The 11,225-nt window shown below is 39.2% G+C and overlaps 1 non-coding gene across 1 annotated transcript; it reads left to right on the top strand.

Annotated features, from left to right (window-relative positions):
* Positions 1–677: 677 nt before the first annotated feature.
* On the top strand, positions 678–787 carry LOC122025859. The gene has a single exon (XR_006123883.1). It is a non-coding gene; the product is annotated as a small nucleolar RNA R71 (small nucleolar RNA).
* The last annotated feature ends 10,438 nt before the right edge of the window (positions 788–11,225 follow it).

Here is an 11,225-nt window from a genome sequence, read left to right as displayed (position 1 = left end):
TGTCCATTCTTTGAGTAAGCTGCTTGATATCATTTTTTATTTCCATTTGAGCTGCATGGACTTCTTCAAGTAACTTCTCTAATCGGGATAGTTGATAGCCTTGTTGTTGTGGTTATTGTTGTTGATAGCTTTATTGTTGTCCCAGTTGGTAGCTTGTCTTTGATTAATGGGTTGACCATGATCTTGATTGTTCTTGTAAGAAAAATTTGAGTGGTTCCGACAACTCGGATTGTATGTGTTTGAGTATGGATTATTTTACCTTGGATTGAAGCTTGCTATGGTGTAATATTGCTCAAATTGTTCAATCTGAGAAGAAATGGAGGCAAACTTATTATGCATACTCTGTACTACTACAAGAATCACAGATTCCTACAATGACATTCACCGAACCGGTCCCTATTGACTTGAGCTTCTTTGATAATGCATCAACTTTTGCTGACATAAGTGTAAGTGCATCCACATCAAATTTACCCGATGACTTTATTGGATTTTCAGGGGAAAAGCCTCCGCTTCATTCTGATGCCAATTGGTGATGATTTAGTGTCACACTCTCGATAATTTCCTCGACTTCATCTAACCCTTTGTTCATTAGCGCCCCTTCCGCTGCAAAGTCTAGGGACAGTTTTGTATGATAATTAATGACATTATAAAATGTGTGAATGACTAACTATTTTTCCAACCCATGATGGGGGCAAAGTTTGAACATATTCTTGAATCTATCCCAAGCTTCATATAGAGATTCTAAGTCAGCTTGTCTAAAATTAGAAATCAAATTATGCATGTGTGTGATTTTGGTTGGAGGATAAAATTTGTCCAAGAATACTTGTTCGCACTATTCCCATGATGTGATACTATCGGCGGGCAAAGAAGTGAGTCATTACTTGGCTCTATCCCTTAGAGAAAACCTAAATAGCATTAATCTTATTGCTTCCGCTAGAACTCCATTCATTTTCATCATACTACATATTTCATAAAAGACTTCTAAGTATTGGTTTGGGTCTTCATGTGGTCTGCCTCCAAATTAATTTTACTAAACCATCATGATCATCGCAGGCTTAATCTCAAAATTATTGGCTTCAATTGGTGGTCTGGTAATGCTAGATTGAAGCCCAAGTGCATAAGGTGTTACGTAATATTTAAGAGGCTTGTTCGCCATTTGAGAAATTTCTTGTTCTTCTTATTATCTCTGTAGATTTCTTCTTCTTTAGAATGTTGTATTTATCTTAGGATCAAGTGGTAATAAATCCCCTGTAAGATTCAATCTTCACATGCAAGAACAAGGTTACAAGAATTCCTATTGAAGAATCTATCGGTAGAAAGAAATAGGATTTTCAATTTTAGAAGTAAGAATCAAAGTGTTGGAAATTCAAAATACAAAATTTAAACTGCAAAAGGGAAATTGCAGAAATAGAAGTAAATGCAAGATATATCTACAGAAATAGAATTGTAGAAATATTTATAATATAAAAAAGAAAACAAACTTAGACTAACGTAAGTGATTATCAACTAATGTTATAAGCGCAGTCCCCGACAGCATCGCCATAAACTTAATGTGCTAGCCCGCAAGTGCACTGATTGTTGGGGTTGCAAGGTTGCAAACATAGTCCCACATTGAAAACACATGGGAAAGATCATGGGTTTATAAGAGAAAAAATATCTCCATTGGAATGAGACCTTTTGGATAGAGCCCAAGAGCAAAATCATGAGGGCTTAGACCCAAAGTGTACAATATCATGTAATTGTGGAGATATCTAAATTCTTTTCAATCCTACAATTGGTATTAGAGCCCGGATTGCCAGAAGCTTTAATCGTCAACTGTGCACAAGAGCTATGGTCTAATTAAGCCATGTGGGTACAATATTGACCTCGAACAAAAAAAGTGGGGGCTCTTATGTTCGGATCAAGAGGACCAGACATCAGGCAGAAAGTCCTAGTTGCGACTAGGCAAGGAAGTCCTAGTAGGTTGGGTGGACCGAGGGGCAGGAAGACCTGGTGGGTCGAGAATCGAACGTGGGAAGCCTGTGGTCCTTTGTTTAAGGGAGGGATTGTTGGGATTGCAAGGTTGCAAACATAATCCCACATTGAAAACATATGGGAAAGATCATGGGTTTATAAGAGAAAGATATCTCCATTGGTATGAGTCCTTTTGGGGAGAGTCCAAGATCAAAGCCATGATGGCCTAGGCCCAAAGTGGACAATATCATGCTATTGTGGAGATATCTAAATTCTTTTCAATCCTACAATTGGTATCAGAGTCTGGACTACCAGAAGGTTTAATCGCCAACTGTGCACAAGAGCTATGGTCTGATTGAGCCATGTGGGTACAATATTAACCTCAAACAAAGAAAGTGGGGGCTCCTATGTTCTGATCAAGAGGACCAGACACCAGGCAAGAAGTCCTAGTAAGTCGGGTGGAACGAGGGGCAGGAAGACCGGGTGGGTCGAGGATCGGACGTGGGAAGCCTCTGATCCTTTGTTTGAGGGGGGATTGTTGGGGTTGCAAGGTTGCAAACATAGTCCCATATTGAAAACACATGGGAAAGATCATGCGTTTATAAGAGAAAAAATGTCTCCATTGGAATGAGGCCTTTTGGGTAGAGCCCAAGAGCAAAACCATGAGGGCTTAGGCCCAAAGCAGACAATATCATGCAATTATGGAGATATCTAAATTCTTTTCGATCCTACACTGGTGTCATTAATTAATAAAATATTATCGATTCCATGAGAACTAGTTATAAATACTAGTGATTATTCATGGCAAATTAGCTAAGCTATCAATGGCTGAGAGTCGCACACTAAGTAAAGAGAAGTAAAATTAAGAAAGAGGAAGAGAGGGAAAGTGTTGAGGACCTTGGTTTTGGAGATGTTTTAGAAGCTCAGTTTCATTATGATATTAATCAGTGTATCATGGATCACCTATTGCCTACCCTCTATTCCTAAGCACTTGTAGGAAGTTAAATTCATTACCGACTCTTCCCCACGGAGGTCGAACCGGAATGCTATGTTGATCCCAATCCTATGGTATCAAGTGGAAGTTATTCTTATGAAGTCCGGTAACGGGATACCCCTATCACTGGGCTCCTCAATCATAAATCACAAGAACACATCAACATACAATAATTATAGAGATAGAAATAACAATTACGTCCAATTCCCTATTTCCTTACGGAGAATTACTTTTCCTTTCAAGTTAATGCTCTAGACGTCCAGAAATGGGATATCCTTGTCACTAGGACACCTGGGTCATACAATCTAGGGCACTCCCTCTATGGGATTGATAATTCTACACAAACATTCAATTAAATATATGAATTAAGTTCAAACATAATACATACACATAAGATCAAGTAGATACAAGGTATAGAAATGTCATATAGATAGAAAATTGATAAATCCATGAGTTCTTATATCAATTTACATCACAATTACTCCCTTAATCCTAGAATAATATATCTACTCTATGACACAGAGGAAAGAATCCAAAGACATTAGAATTAAAAGAATGAAAACCCAAACTAGAAGAAGAAGGGAGAAGAAGCTTATCTGATGCATTGAGTGATCTTCGGATACAATCCTTTTGCTTTCGGAGTCGATGAGACAATGGAAATGGATTCAAATCATCGAACAGAGAGCAGAGAAAGTATAGATTGGGACCAAAATAAATCTCCCAAAGGAGAGAACCTCCCTCCCTTTGGAAAGGGGAAGAAACCCCTTTAAATAGTGCTAGGCACAGGCCTGGCATGACCCATGCCACGACCATGTGGCAGCCACATGGTCAGGCTCTACTTGGCCTCTGGTCAGGTGACACGATCGTGTGGAATCACACAATCATACTCTTCTTTCTCTCTGGAAATCCCACACGACTATGTGGATCCACACGGCCGGGGTTCTCTTCTCTATTTCATGGCACGGTCGTGTGGGATCACACGCCTGGGTCTTCTCCACCTCTAATAAGTGGCACAGCTGTGTGGATTCCACACGGCCAAGCCCCTTTTTCTTCGTTTGTTCTTAGAATCATCTACGAGCTCCAAAAGCAACTCTTGTTAATAGAAAAACACACAAAGAGTAGATCTTCAACAAAAAATACTAATTATACTGAAAATACGATTGATCCTGTCTGAGAAGCTGAATAAGATGGAGATCCGGAAGAAAGAAACCCACCGCGCCGATGAAGAATAATGTCCGCAGAATACAGATCCGAGAAACCCAAAGCGGATCGGGAAAAATAGAGTCACCGAAAGTCCTCCTCGCACGAAGATCCGATGACGAAGAAGAAATCCAAATCTGAAGAGAAGAAACCCAAATCCGAAGCTTCCAAGACTTCCTGCACACAAGAGACCAACCAACACTATCGTTAGTGACCTAAGACCGGGGTGGAAATCCCTAGCTAGGCCCTCCGACGCTCAAGTCAGTGATCTCTCTCGATGTGGAAGAATGAAGAAGAAGATGAACAGTAGTCGGAAAAATAGGGTTATGAATGTGCACAATGATGTGAACTTAACTGGCCACCGGAGAGGATTCCCCTTTTTATACCACTTCATATAACCTCCATAGTCATGAAGTGGACCCCGGTTTGTTAGAGTTTGTTATGAGATGACCTCAGCTATGTACTTGTGGAGAAGTATCTTTTAAGTAATCTTTTTCGTACCCCAGATGTACCCTCTTTGTTATTTAGTACCTGCAGAAGAGTCTAGAAGCATTCTTCCCGCCATTTTTAGCAAACCTGCTATGTAATCACACACCACAGATATCGTCAATAAACAATTTATGAATATTCCTGAAATATTTGCCCCTACTCTGTCTTATAAATTATATCGAAGTATATTTGTCACCCTTACTTGTTTACCCTGTCCTTATTATGCTATAGACAACCCAACATGATGCAGTGCCTTGTATCGGCTGAAGTTAAGCCTAGACTAGGTCCGGTCGGTTTATTACTATCATTCAACTAATCATTCAATAGCATACTATAACTTTTATAGAGCCTTCTTCTTATATCCGGGCGATAATGTATACCCAATTAGTATTAGACTGGGTTCAGGTATATCACCTTGAACAATCCTGGTTTTGTTATCTTAGACGTGTAAACCCGACCGATATTAGCCTATCTTTTTTAAGGTATCATCCCGACCAATATTGGCCTATCTTTATCCCGACCAATATTGGCCTATCTTTATCCCGACCAATATTAGCCTATCTTTCTTGAGGTATTATCCCGACCAATATTGGCCTATTTTTCTTAAGGTATTATCCCGACCAATATTGACCTATCTTTATCCCGACCAATATTGGCCTATCTTTATCCCGACCAATATTGACCTATCTTTATCCCGACCAATATTGGCCTATCTTTATCCCGACCAATATTGGCCTATCTTGCTTAAGGTATTATCCTGACCAATATTGGCCTATCTTTCTTAAGTTATTATCCCGACTAATATTGGTCTATCTTTATCCCGACCATTATTGGCCTATCTTGCTTAAGGTATTATCCTGACCAATATTGGCCTATCTTTATCCTGACCAATATTGGCCTATATTTATCCCGACCAATATTGGCCTATCTTTATCCCGATCAATATTGGCCTATCTTGCTTAAGGTATTATCCTAACCAATATTGGCATATCTTTCTTAAGGTATTATCCCGACCAATATTGGTCTATCTTTATCCCGACCAATATTGGCATATCTTTATCCCGACCAATATTGGCCTATCTTTATCCCGACCAATATTGGCCTATTTTTATCCCGATTAATATTGACTTATCTTTATCCCGACCAATATTGGTCTATCTTGCTTAAGGTATTATCCTGACCAATATTGACTTATCTTTCTTAAGGTATTATCCCGACCAATATTGGCCTATCTTTATCCCGACCAATATTGGTCTATCTTTATCCCGACCAATATTGGCCTATCTTGGTTAAGGTATTATCCCGACCAATATTGGCCTATCTTTCTTAAGGTATTATCCCGACCAATATTGGTCTATCTTTCTTAATGGTATTATCTCGACCAATATTGGTCTATCTTTCTTAAGGTATTATCCTGACCAATATTGGCCTATCTTAACTCTACTATCTCCTTTTTACCGGGGATCCACCAGACCTAACCCATATCACTAGCCTTCCCTCCAAGTCTAGTCAAAGGAGGTGTCAACCGACTGACTAGACATGAGTTTTTATTTTTTTTTCTTTTTCTTCTTCCATCTTTCTTTATTACACTTGGTAAACTGGCCACTTTTTCCAGAACTTCCTTGATTATGATTTGCTTTTCGACGGTAAGAAAATGTTGGAGGCGCACGACGAGGCGTCACCAACCCTTACATGATTCGATTTGTCGCATGACGAGGAGTCACAGTCGTCAAGCTATTGTTGTAAGTGTTTTTAATTATATGTTATTAACTTCTTATCACTTCCTCTAACCGCATTATTATTTTGTTTAGTTCCTTGCCTTAAGTATTCATTTAGACCAACTGCTCATTGCTATGGAAAGGGATAATAGTAAATTAAGGGCCCAAATAGAAGCTTTGAAAGCTATTCTTCCTCCTTCCCACAATGATCTCCCTCAATTACGAGAAAAAATAGCCTTACAGAATCAACAATTGGAAGCTCTGAAGAAAAAACTGCAGCATCGACACCAATTATTAGAAAACAAAGAGCTTGAGAGGAAAACCTTGGAGTTACAAGTGAATCGGTTAAACTCCAGCCTCCAGGTGGAAACTACTTTGAAGGACAAAGCTATTTCAGATGTTTCTCATAAAAACATTGTCTTAGAGAAAGTAGAGAGGCTTCACAATATTTTTCATTCTGAGCAGGTTCAAGATTTATTATCAAAAGAATTTGCTCTTCTACAAGAGAAAGAACAAAGAAAGGCTCAGGATGCAGAGATATCCTCACTCCAAAAAGAACTAGAACAACTTAAATTGGAAAGAGACATTTTCAAAGATGAAAATACTAATCTACAAGCCGAATTTCAGAGTTACAAGGAGCATGAGGAAGACCGATGGGAGGACAAGCGTTTAGCCTATCTGAGGTCTTCGAAGTTTAATGATGAATATATCCACCGTATAATAGGGACTTTAAATCATTCCGTGACAGGAGTTATTCAACAATTAAGGGAAGGTGGTTATCTATCTTGAGAACCCTCTTCTCTATTCATAAACCGTCGCAGACTTAATCAGGAATTGCCCAAAACTTGACAAGCAATTTTGAGTAAGCATGATTATGTATTCATAAAAGACTTGTAATTAAATACTTGCATTTTTGTAAAAATTTGTACTTACCTGCTTTCCTGACCTTTGTTATCTTGCTACTGCTTCCTTTGAGATGTTCGTGAGAATAAGTACTATCTTGTTCAAGAATTCTTTCTTATTTCTCGAAGTTAGGCATTGTTTTGATAAACTCCTCCATTTGTGGTATCTTAATTGATCATATGATTTTGAACAATAAGACTTTCCATAAACTCCTTGAACTTCGATCAGGAATGACTATATATATATATATAAATATAAGATTCCATCCGTATTCCAGAAGGGCGTATAATCCCGAGCAACTTTATGTGAAAAATTCCCTAGGATTTATGCACTCCGGTGGGGAGTATAACCTCGAGCGATTTTAGATAAAGAACTCCATGTGATTGTAACTTCTGATCGGGTACGTGATCCGGGAGTATAATTTTGAATGATAATATATATAAAGAACTCCATATGATTGCAACTTCTGATCAAGTTCTTGATCCTGAGCAGTAATATATAAGGAAATCATAAGAATCTCATAAGACTATGAATTCTGATCGGGAGTATAATTTTGAATGATTGTATATAAAGAGCTCCATATGATTGCAACTTCTGATCAAGTGCTTGATCCTGAGCAGTAATATATAAGGAAATCATAAAATCTCATAAGACTATGAATTCTGACCGGGAGTATAATTTTGAAATAATTCCCGCTGAATTTTGAATCCTGGTCAGGAGTGTAATTCTGAGTGACAAAGAAATCCAGATGCCTTTGAATTTCGGTCAGGCGTGTGATCCCGAGTGATTCGGGTCCACAAATTATTGTGTTGTATCAATCTCGCATGATTTTACTCATAATAGTTTAAAGTCTCCGGTTCCTTCCATGAAGACCCGTCCGAGTTACTTCATGAGATTTCCCGATCGACTATGCTTTTATGATAGTTTAAAGTCTCCGGTTCCTCCCATGAAGACCCATCCGAGTTACTTCATGAGATTTCCCGATCGACTATGCTTTTATGATAGTTTAAAGTCTCCGGTTCCTCCCATGAAGACCCATCCGAGTTACTTCATGAGATTTCCCGATCGACTATGCTTTTATGATAGTTTAAAGTCTCCGGTTCCTCCCATGAAGACCCGTCCAAGTTACTTCATGAGATTTCCCGATCGACTATGCTTTTATGATAATTTAAAGTCTCCGGTTCCTTCCATGAAGACCCGTCCGAGTTACTTCATGAGATTTCCCGATCGACTATGCTTTTATGATAGTTTAAAGTCTCTGGTTCCTCCCATGAAGACCCGTCCGAGTTACTTCATGAGATTTCCCGATCGACTATGCTTTTATGATAGTTTAAAGTCTCTGGTTCCTCCCATGAAGACCCGTCCGAGTTACTTCATGAGATTTCCCGATCGACTATGCTTTTATGATAGTTTAAAGTCTCCGGTTCCTCCCATGAAGACCCGTCCGAGTTACTTCATGAGATTTCCCGATCGACTATGCTTTTATGATAGTTTAAAGTCTGCGGTTCCTCCCATGAAGACCCGTCCGAGTTATTTCATGAGATTTCCTGATCGACTATGCTTTTATGATAGTTTAAAGTCTCCGGTTCCTCCCATGAAGATCCGTCCGAGTTACTTCATGAGATTTCTCGATCGACTATGCTTTTATGATAGTTTAAAGTCTCCGGTTCCTCCCATGAAGACCCGTCCGAGTTACTTCATGAGATTTCTCGATCGACTATGTTCATGATGGTTTAAAGTCTCCGGTTCCTCTCAAGAAGACCCGTCCGAGTTACTTCAAGAGATTTCCCGATCGACTATTATTTGAGGGAAACTAAAATACTTGCACCAACCTTGTGATGTTTTTAACATCTTTGAGAATCCTTAAGGAAGCCTGGTCAGTTTCTACTTAAAGCCCCCAATTGACAGATACTTGAGCAGACTTTGCTGCCTGGGATATTGCTGTTAATAATAGTTTCGCCTTTGATAACGATCCCTATTTGCTTTCTTATTTTTCAAAATAAAATAGTTTTCTGTATGATGGTTGCTGGTCTTGTGATAAGTGCACCATCTTCTTGGTGCTTCTTGCTGCATCTCCACATGCTATATTGCTTGTGGATGATATTCTGGATGATGATGGGGTGGGTGAATTACTCTAGGTCCTCTTGGTGGAGGGACAGGAGCAGGAGTTTTCTCCTTAATAGAAGCAAGAGAAGAAGTGGTATCTTTTTTTCGGCGTGCAGCCTGAGCTTCTTCGACATTAATAAACTTAGTAGTACGTTCAATTAACAAGTCAAAATTGGCAGGAGGATTTCTCACCAGATCTTTAAAGAAATCATTATCATTTAAGCCTTGAGAAAAAGCACTTACCAATATCTCAATGGTAGCATTCGGCACATCGATGGCTACCTGATTAAATCTCTTAATATAGGCTCTAATAAACTCTTTAGATCCCTGTTTAAAGAGAAAATCCAGATCTTCACAGCTAATAGTGAGTATATTTGATTTTCCAGCCTCTTCCATCTTGTAGTCTCAGATTCAGGTGAAGTTCCCACAGACGGCACCAAATTTGATCCTGTCTGAGAAGCTGAACAAGACGGAGATCCGGAAGAAAGAAACCCACTGCGCCGTTGAAGAATAATGTCCGCAGAATACCGATCCGAGAAACCCAAAGCGGATCGGGAAAAATAGAGTCACCGAAAGTCCTCCTCGGATGAAGACCCGATGACGAAGAAGAAATCCAAATCTGAAGAGAAGAAACCCAGATCCGAAGCTTCCAAGACTTCCTGCGCACAAGAGATCAACCAACACTATCGTCAGTGACCTAAGACCGGGGTGGGAATCCCTGGCTAGGCCCTCCGACGCTCAAGTCAGTGATCTCTCTCGGTGTGGAAGAATGAAGAAGAAGATGAACAGTAGTCAGAAAAATAGGGTTATGAATGTGCACAATGATGTGAACTTACCTGGCCACCGGAGAGGATTCCCCTTTTTATACCACTTCATATAACCTCTGTAGTCATGAAGTGGACCCCGGTTTGTTAGAGTTTGTTATGAGATGACCTCAGCTATGTACTTGTGGAGAAGTAGCTTTTAAGGAATCTTTTTCGTACCCCAGATGTACCCTCTTTGTTATTTAGTACCTGCAGAAGAGTCTAGAAGCATTCTTCCCGCCATTTTTAGCAAACCTGCTATGTAATCACACACCACAGATATCGTCAATAAACAATTTATGAATATTCCTAAAATATTTGCCCCTACTCTGTCTTATAAATTATATCGAAGTATATTTGTCACCCTTACTTGTTTGCCCTGTCCTTATTATGCTATAGACAACCCAACATGATGCAGTGCCTTGTATCGGCTGAAGTTAAGCCTAGACTAGGTCCGGTCGGTTTATTACTATCATTCAACTAATCATTCAATAGGATACTATAACTTTTATAGAGCCTTCTTCTTATACCCGGGCGATAATGTATACTCAATTAGTATTAGTCTGGGTTCAGGTATATCACCTTGAACAATCCTGGTTTTGTTATCTTAGACGTGTAAACCCGACCGATATTAGCCTATCTTTTTTAAGGTATTATCCCGACCGATATTGGCATATCTTTATCCCGACCAATATTGGCCTATCTTTATCCCGACCAATATTGGCCTATCTTTCTTGAGGTATTATCCCGACCAATATTGGCCTATCTTTCTTAAGGTATTATCCATCTTGCTTAAGGTATTATCCTGACCAATATTGGCCTATCTTTCTTAAGGTATTATCCCGACCAATATTGGCCTATCTTTATCCCGACCATTATTGGCCTATCTTGCTTAAGGTATTATCCTGACCAATATTGGCTTATCTTTATCCCGACCAATATTGGCCTATATTTATCCCGACCAATATTGGTCTATCTTTATCCCGATCAATATTGACCTATTTTGCTTAAGGTATTATCCTAACCAATATTGGCCTATCTTTCTTAAGGTATTATCCC

This window comes from Zingiber officinale, chromosome 9B, assembly GCF_018446385.1.
Source record: "Zingiber officinale cultivar Zhangliang chromosome 9B, Zo_v1.1, whole genome shotgun sequence".
Taxonomy (NCBI): Eukaryota; Viridiplantae; Streptophyta; class Magnoliopsida; order Zingiberales; family Zingiberaceae; genus Zingiber; species Zingiber officinale.
Note: the sequence above shows the minus strand (reverse complement) of the source record. Positions and strands in the feature narration are given on the sequence as shown.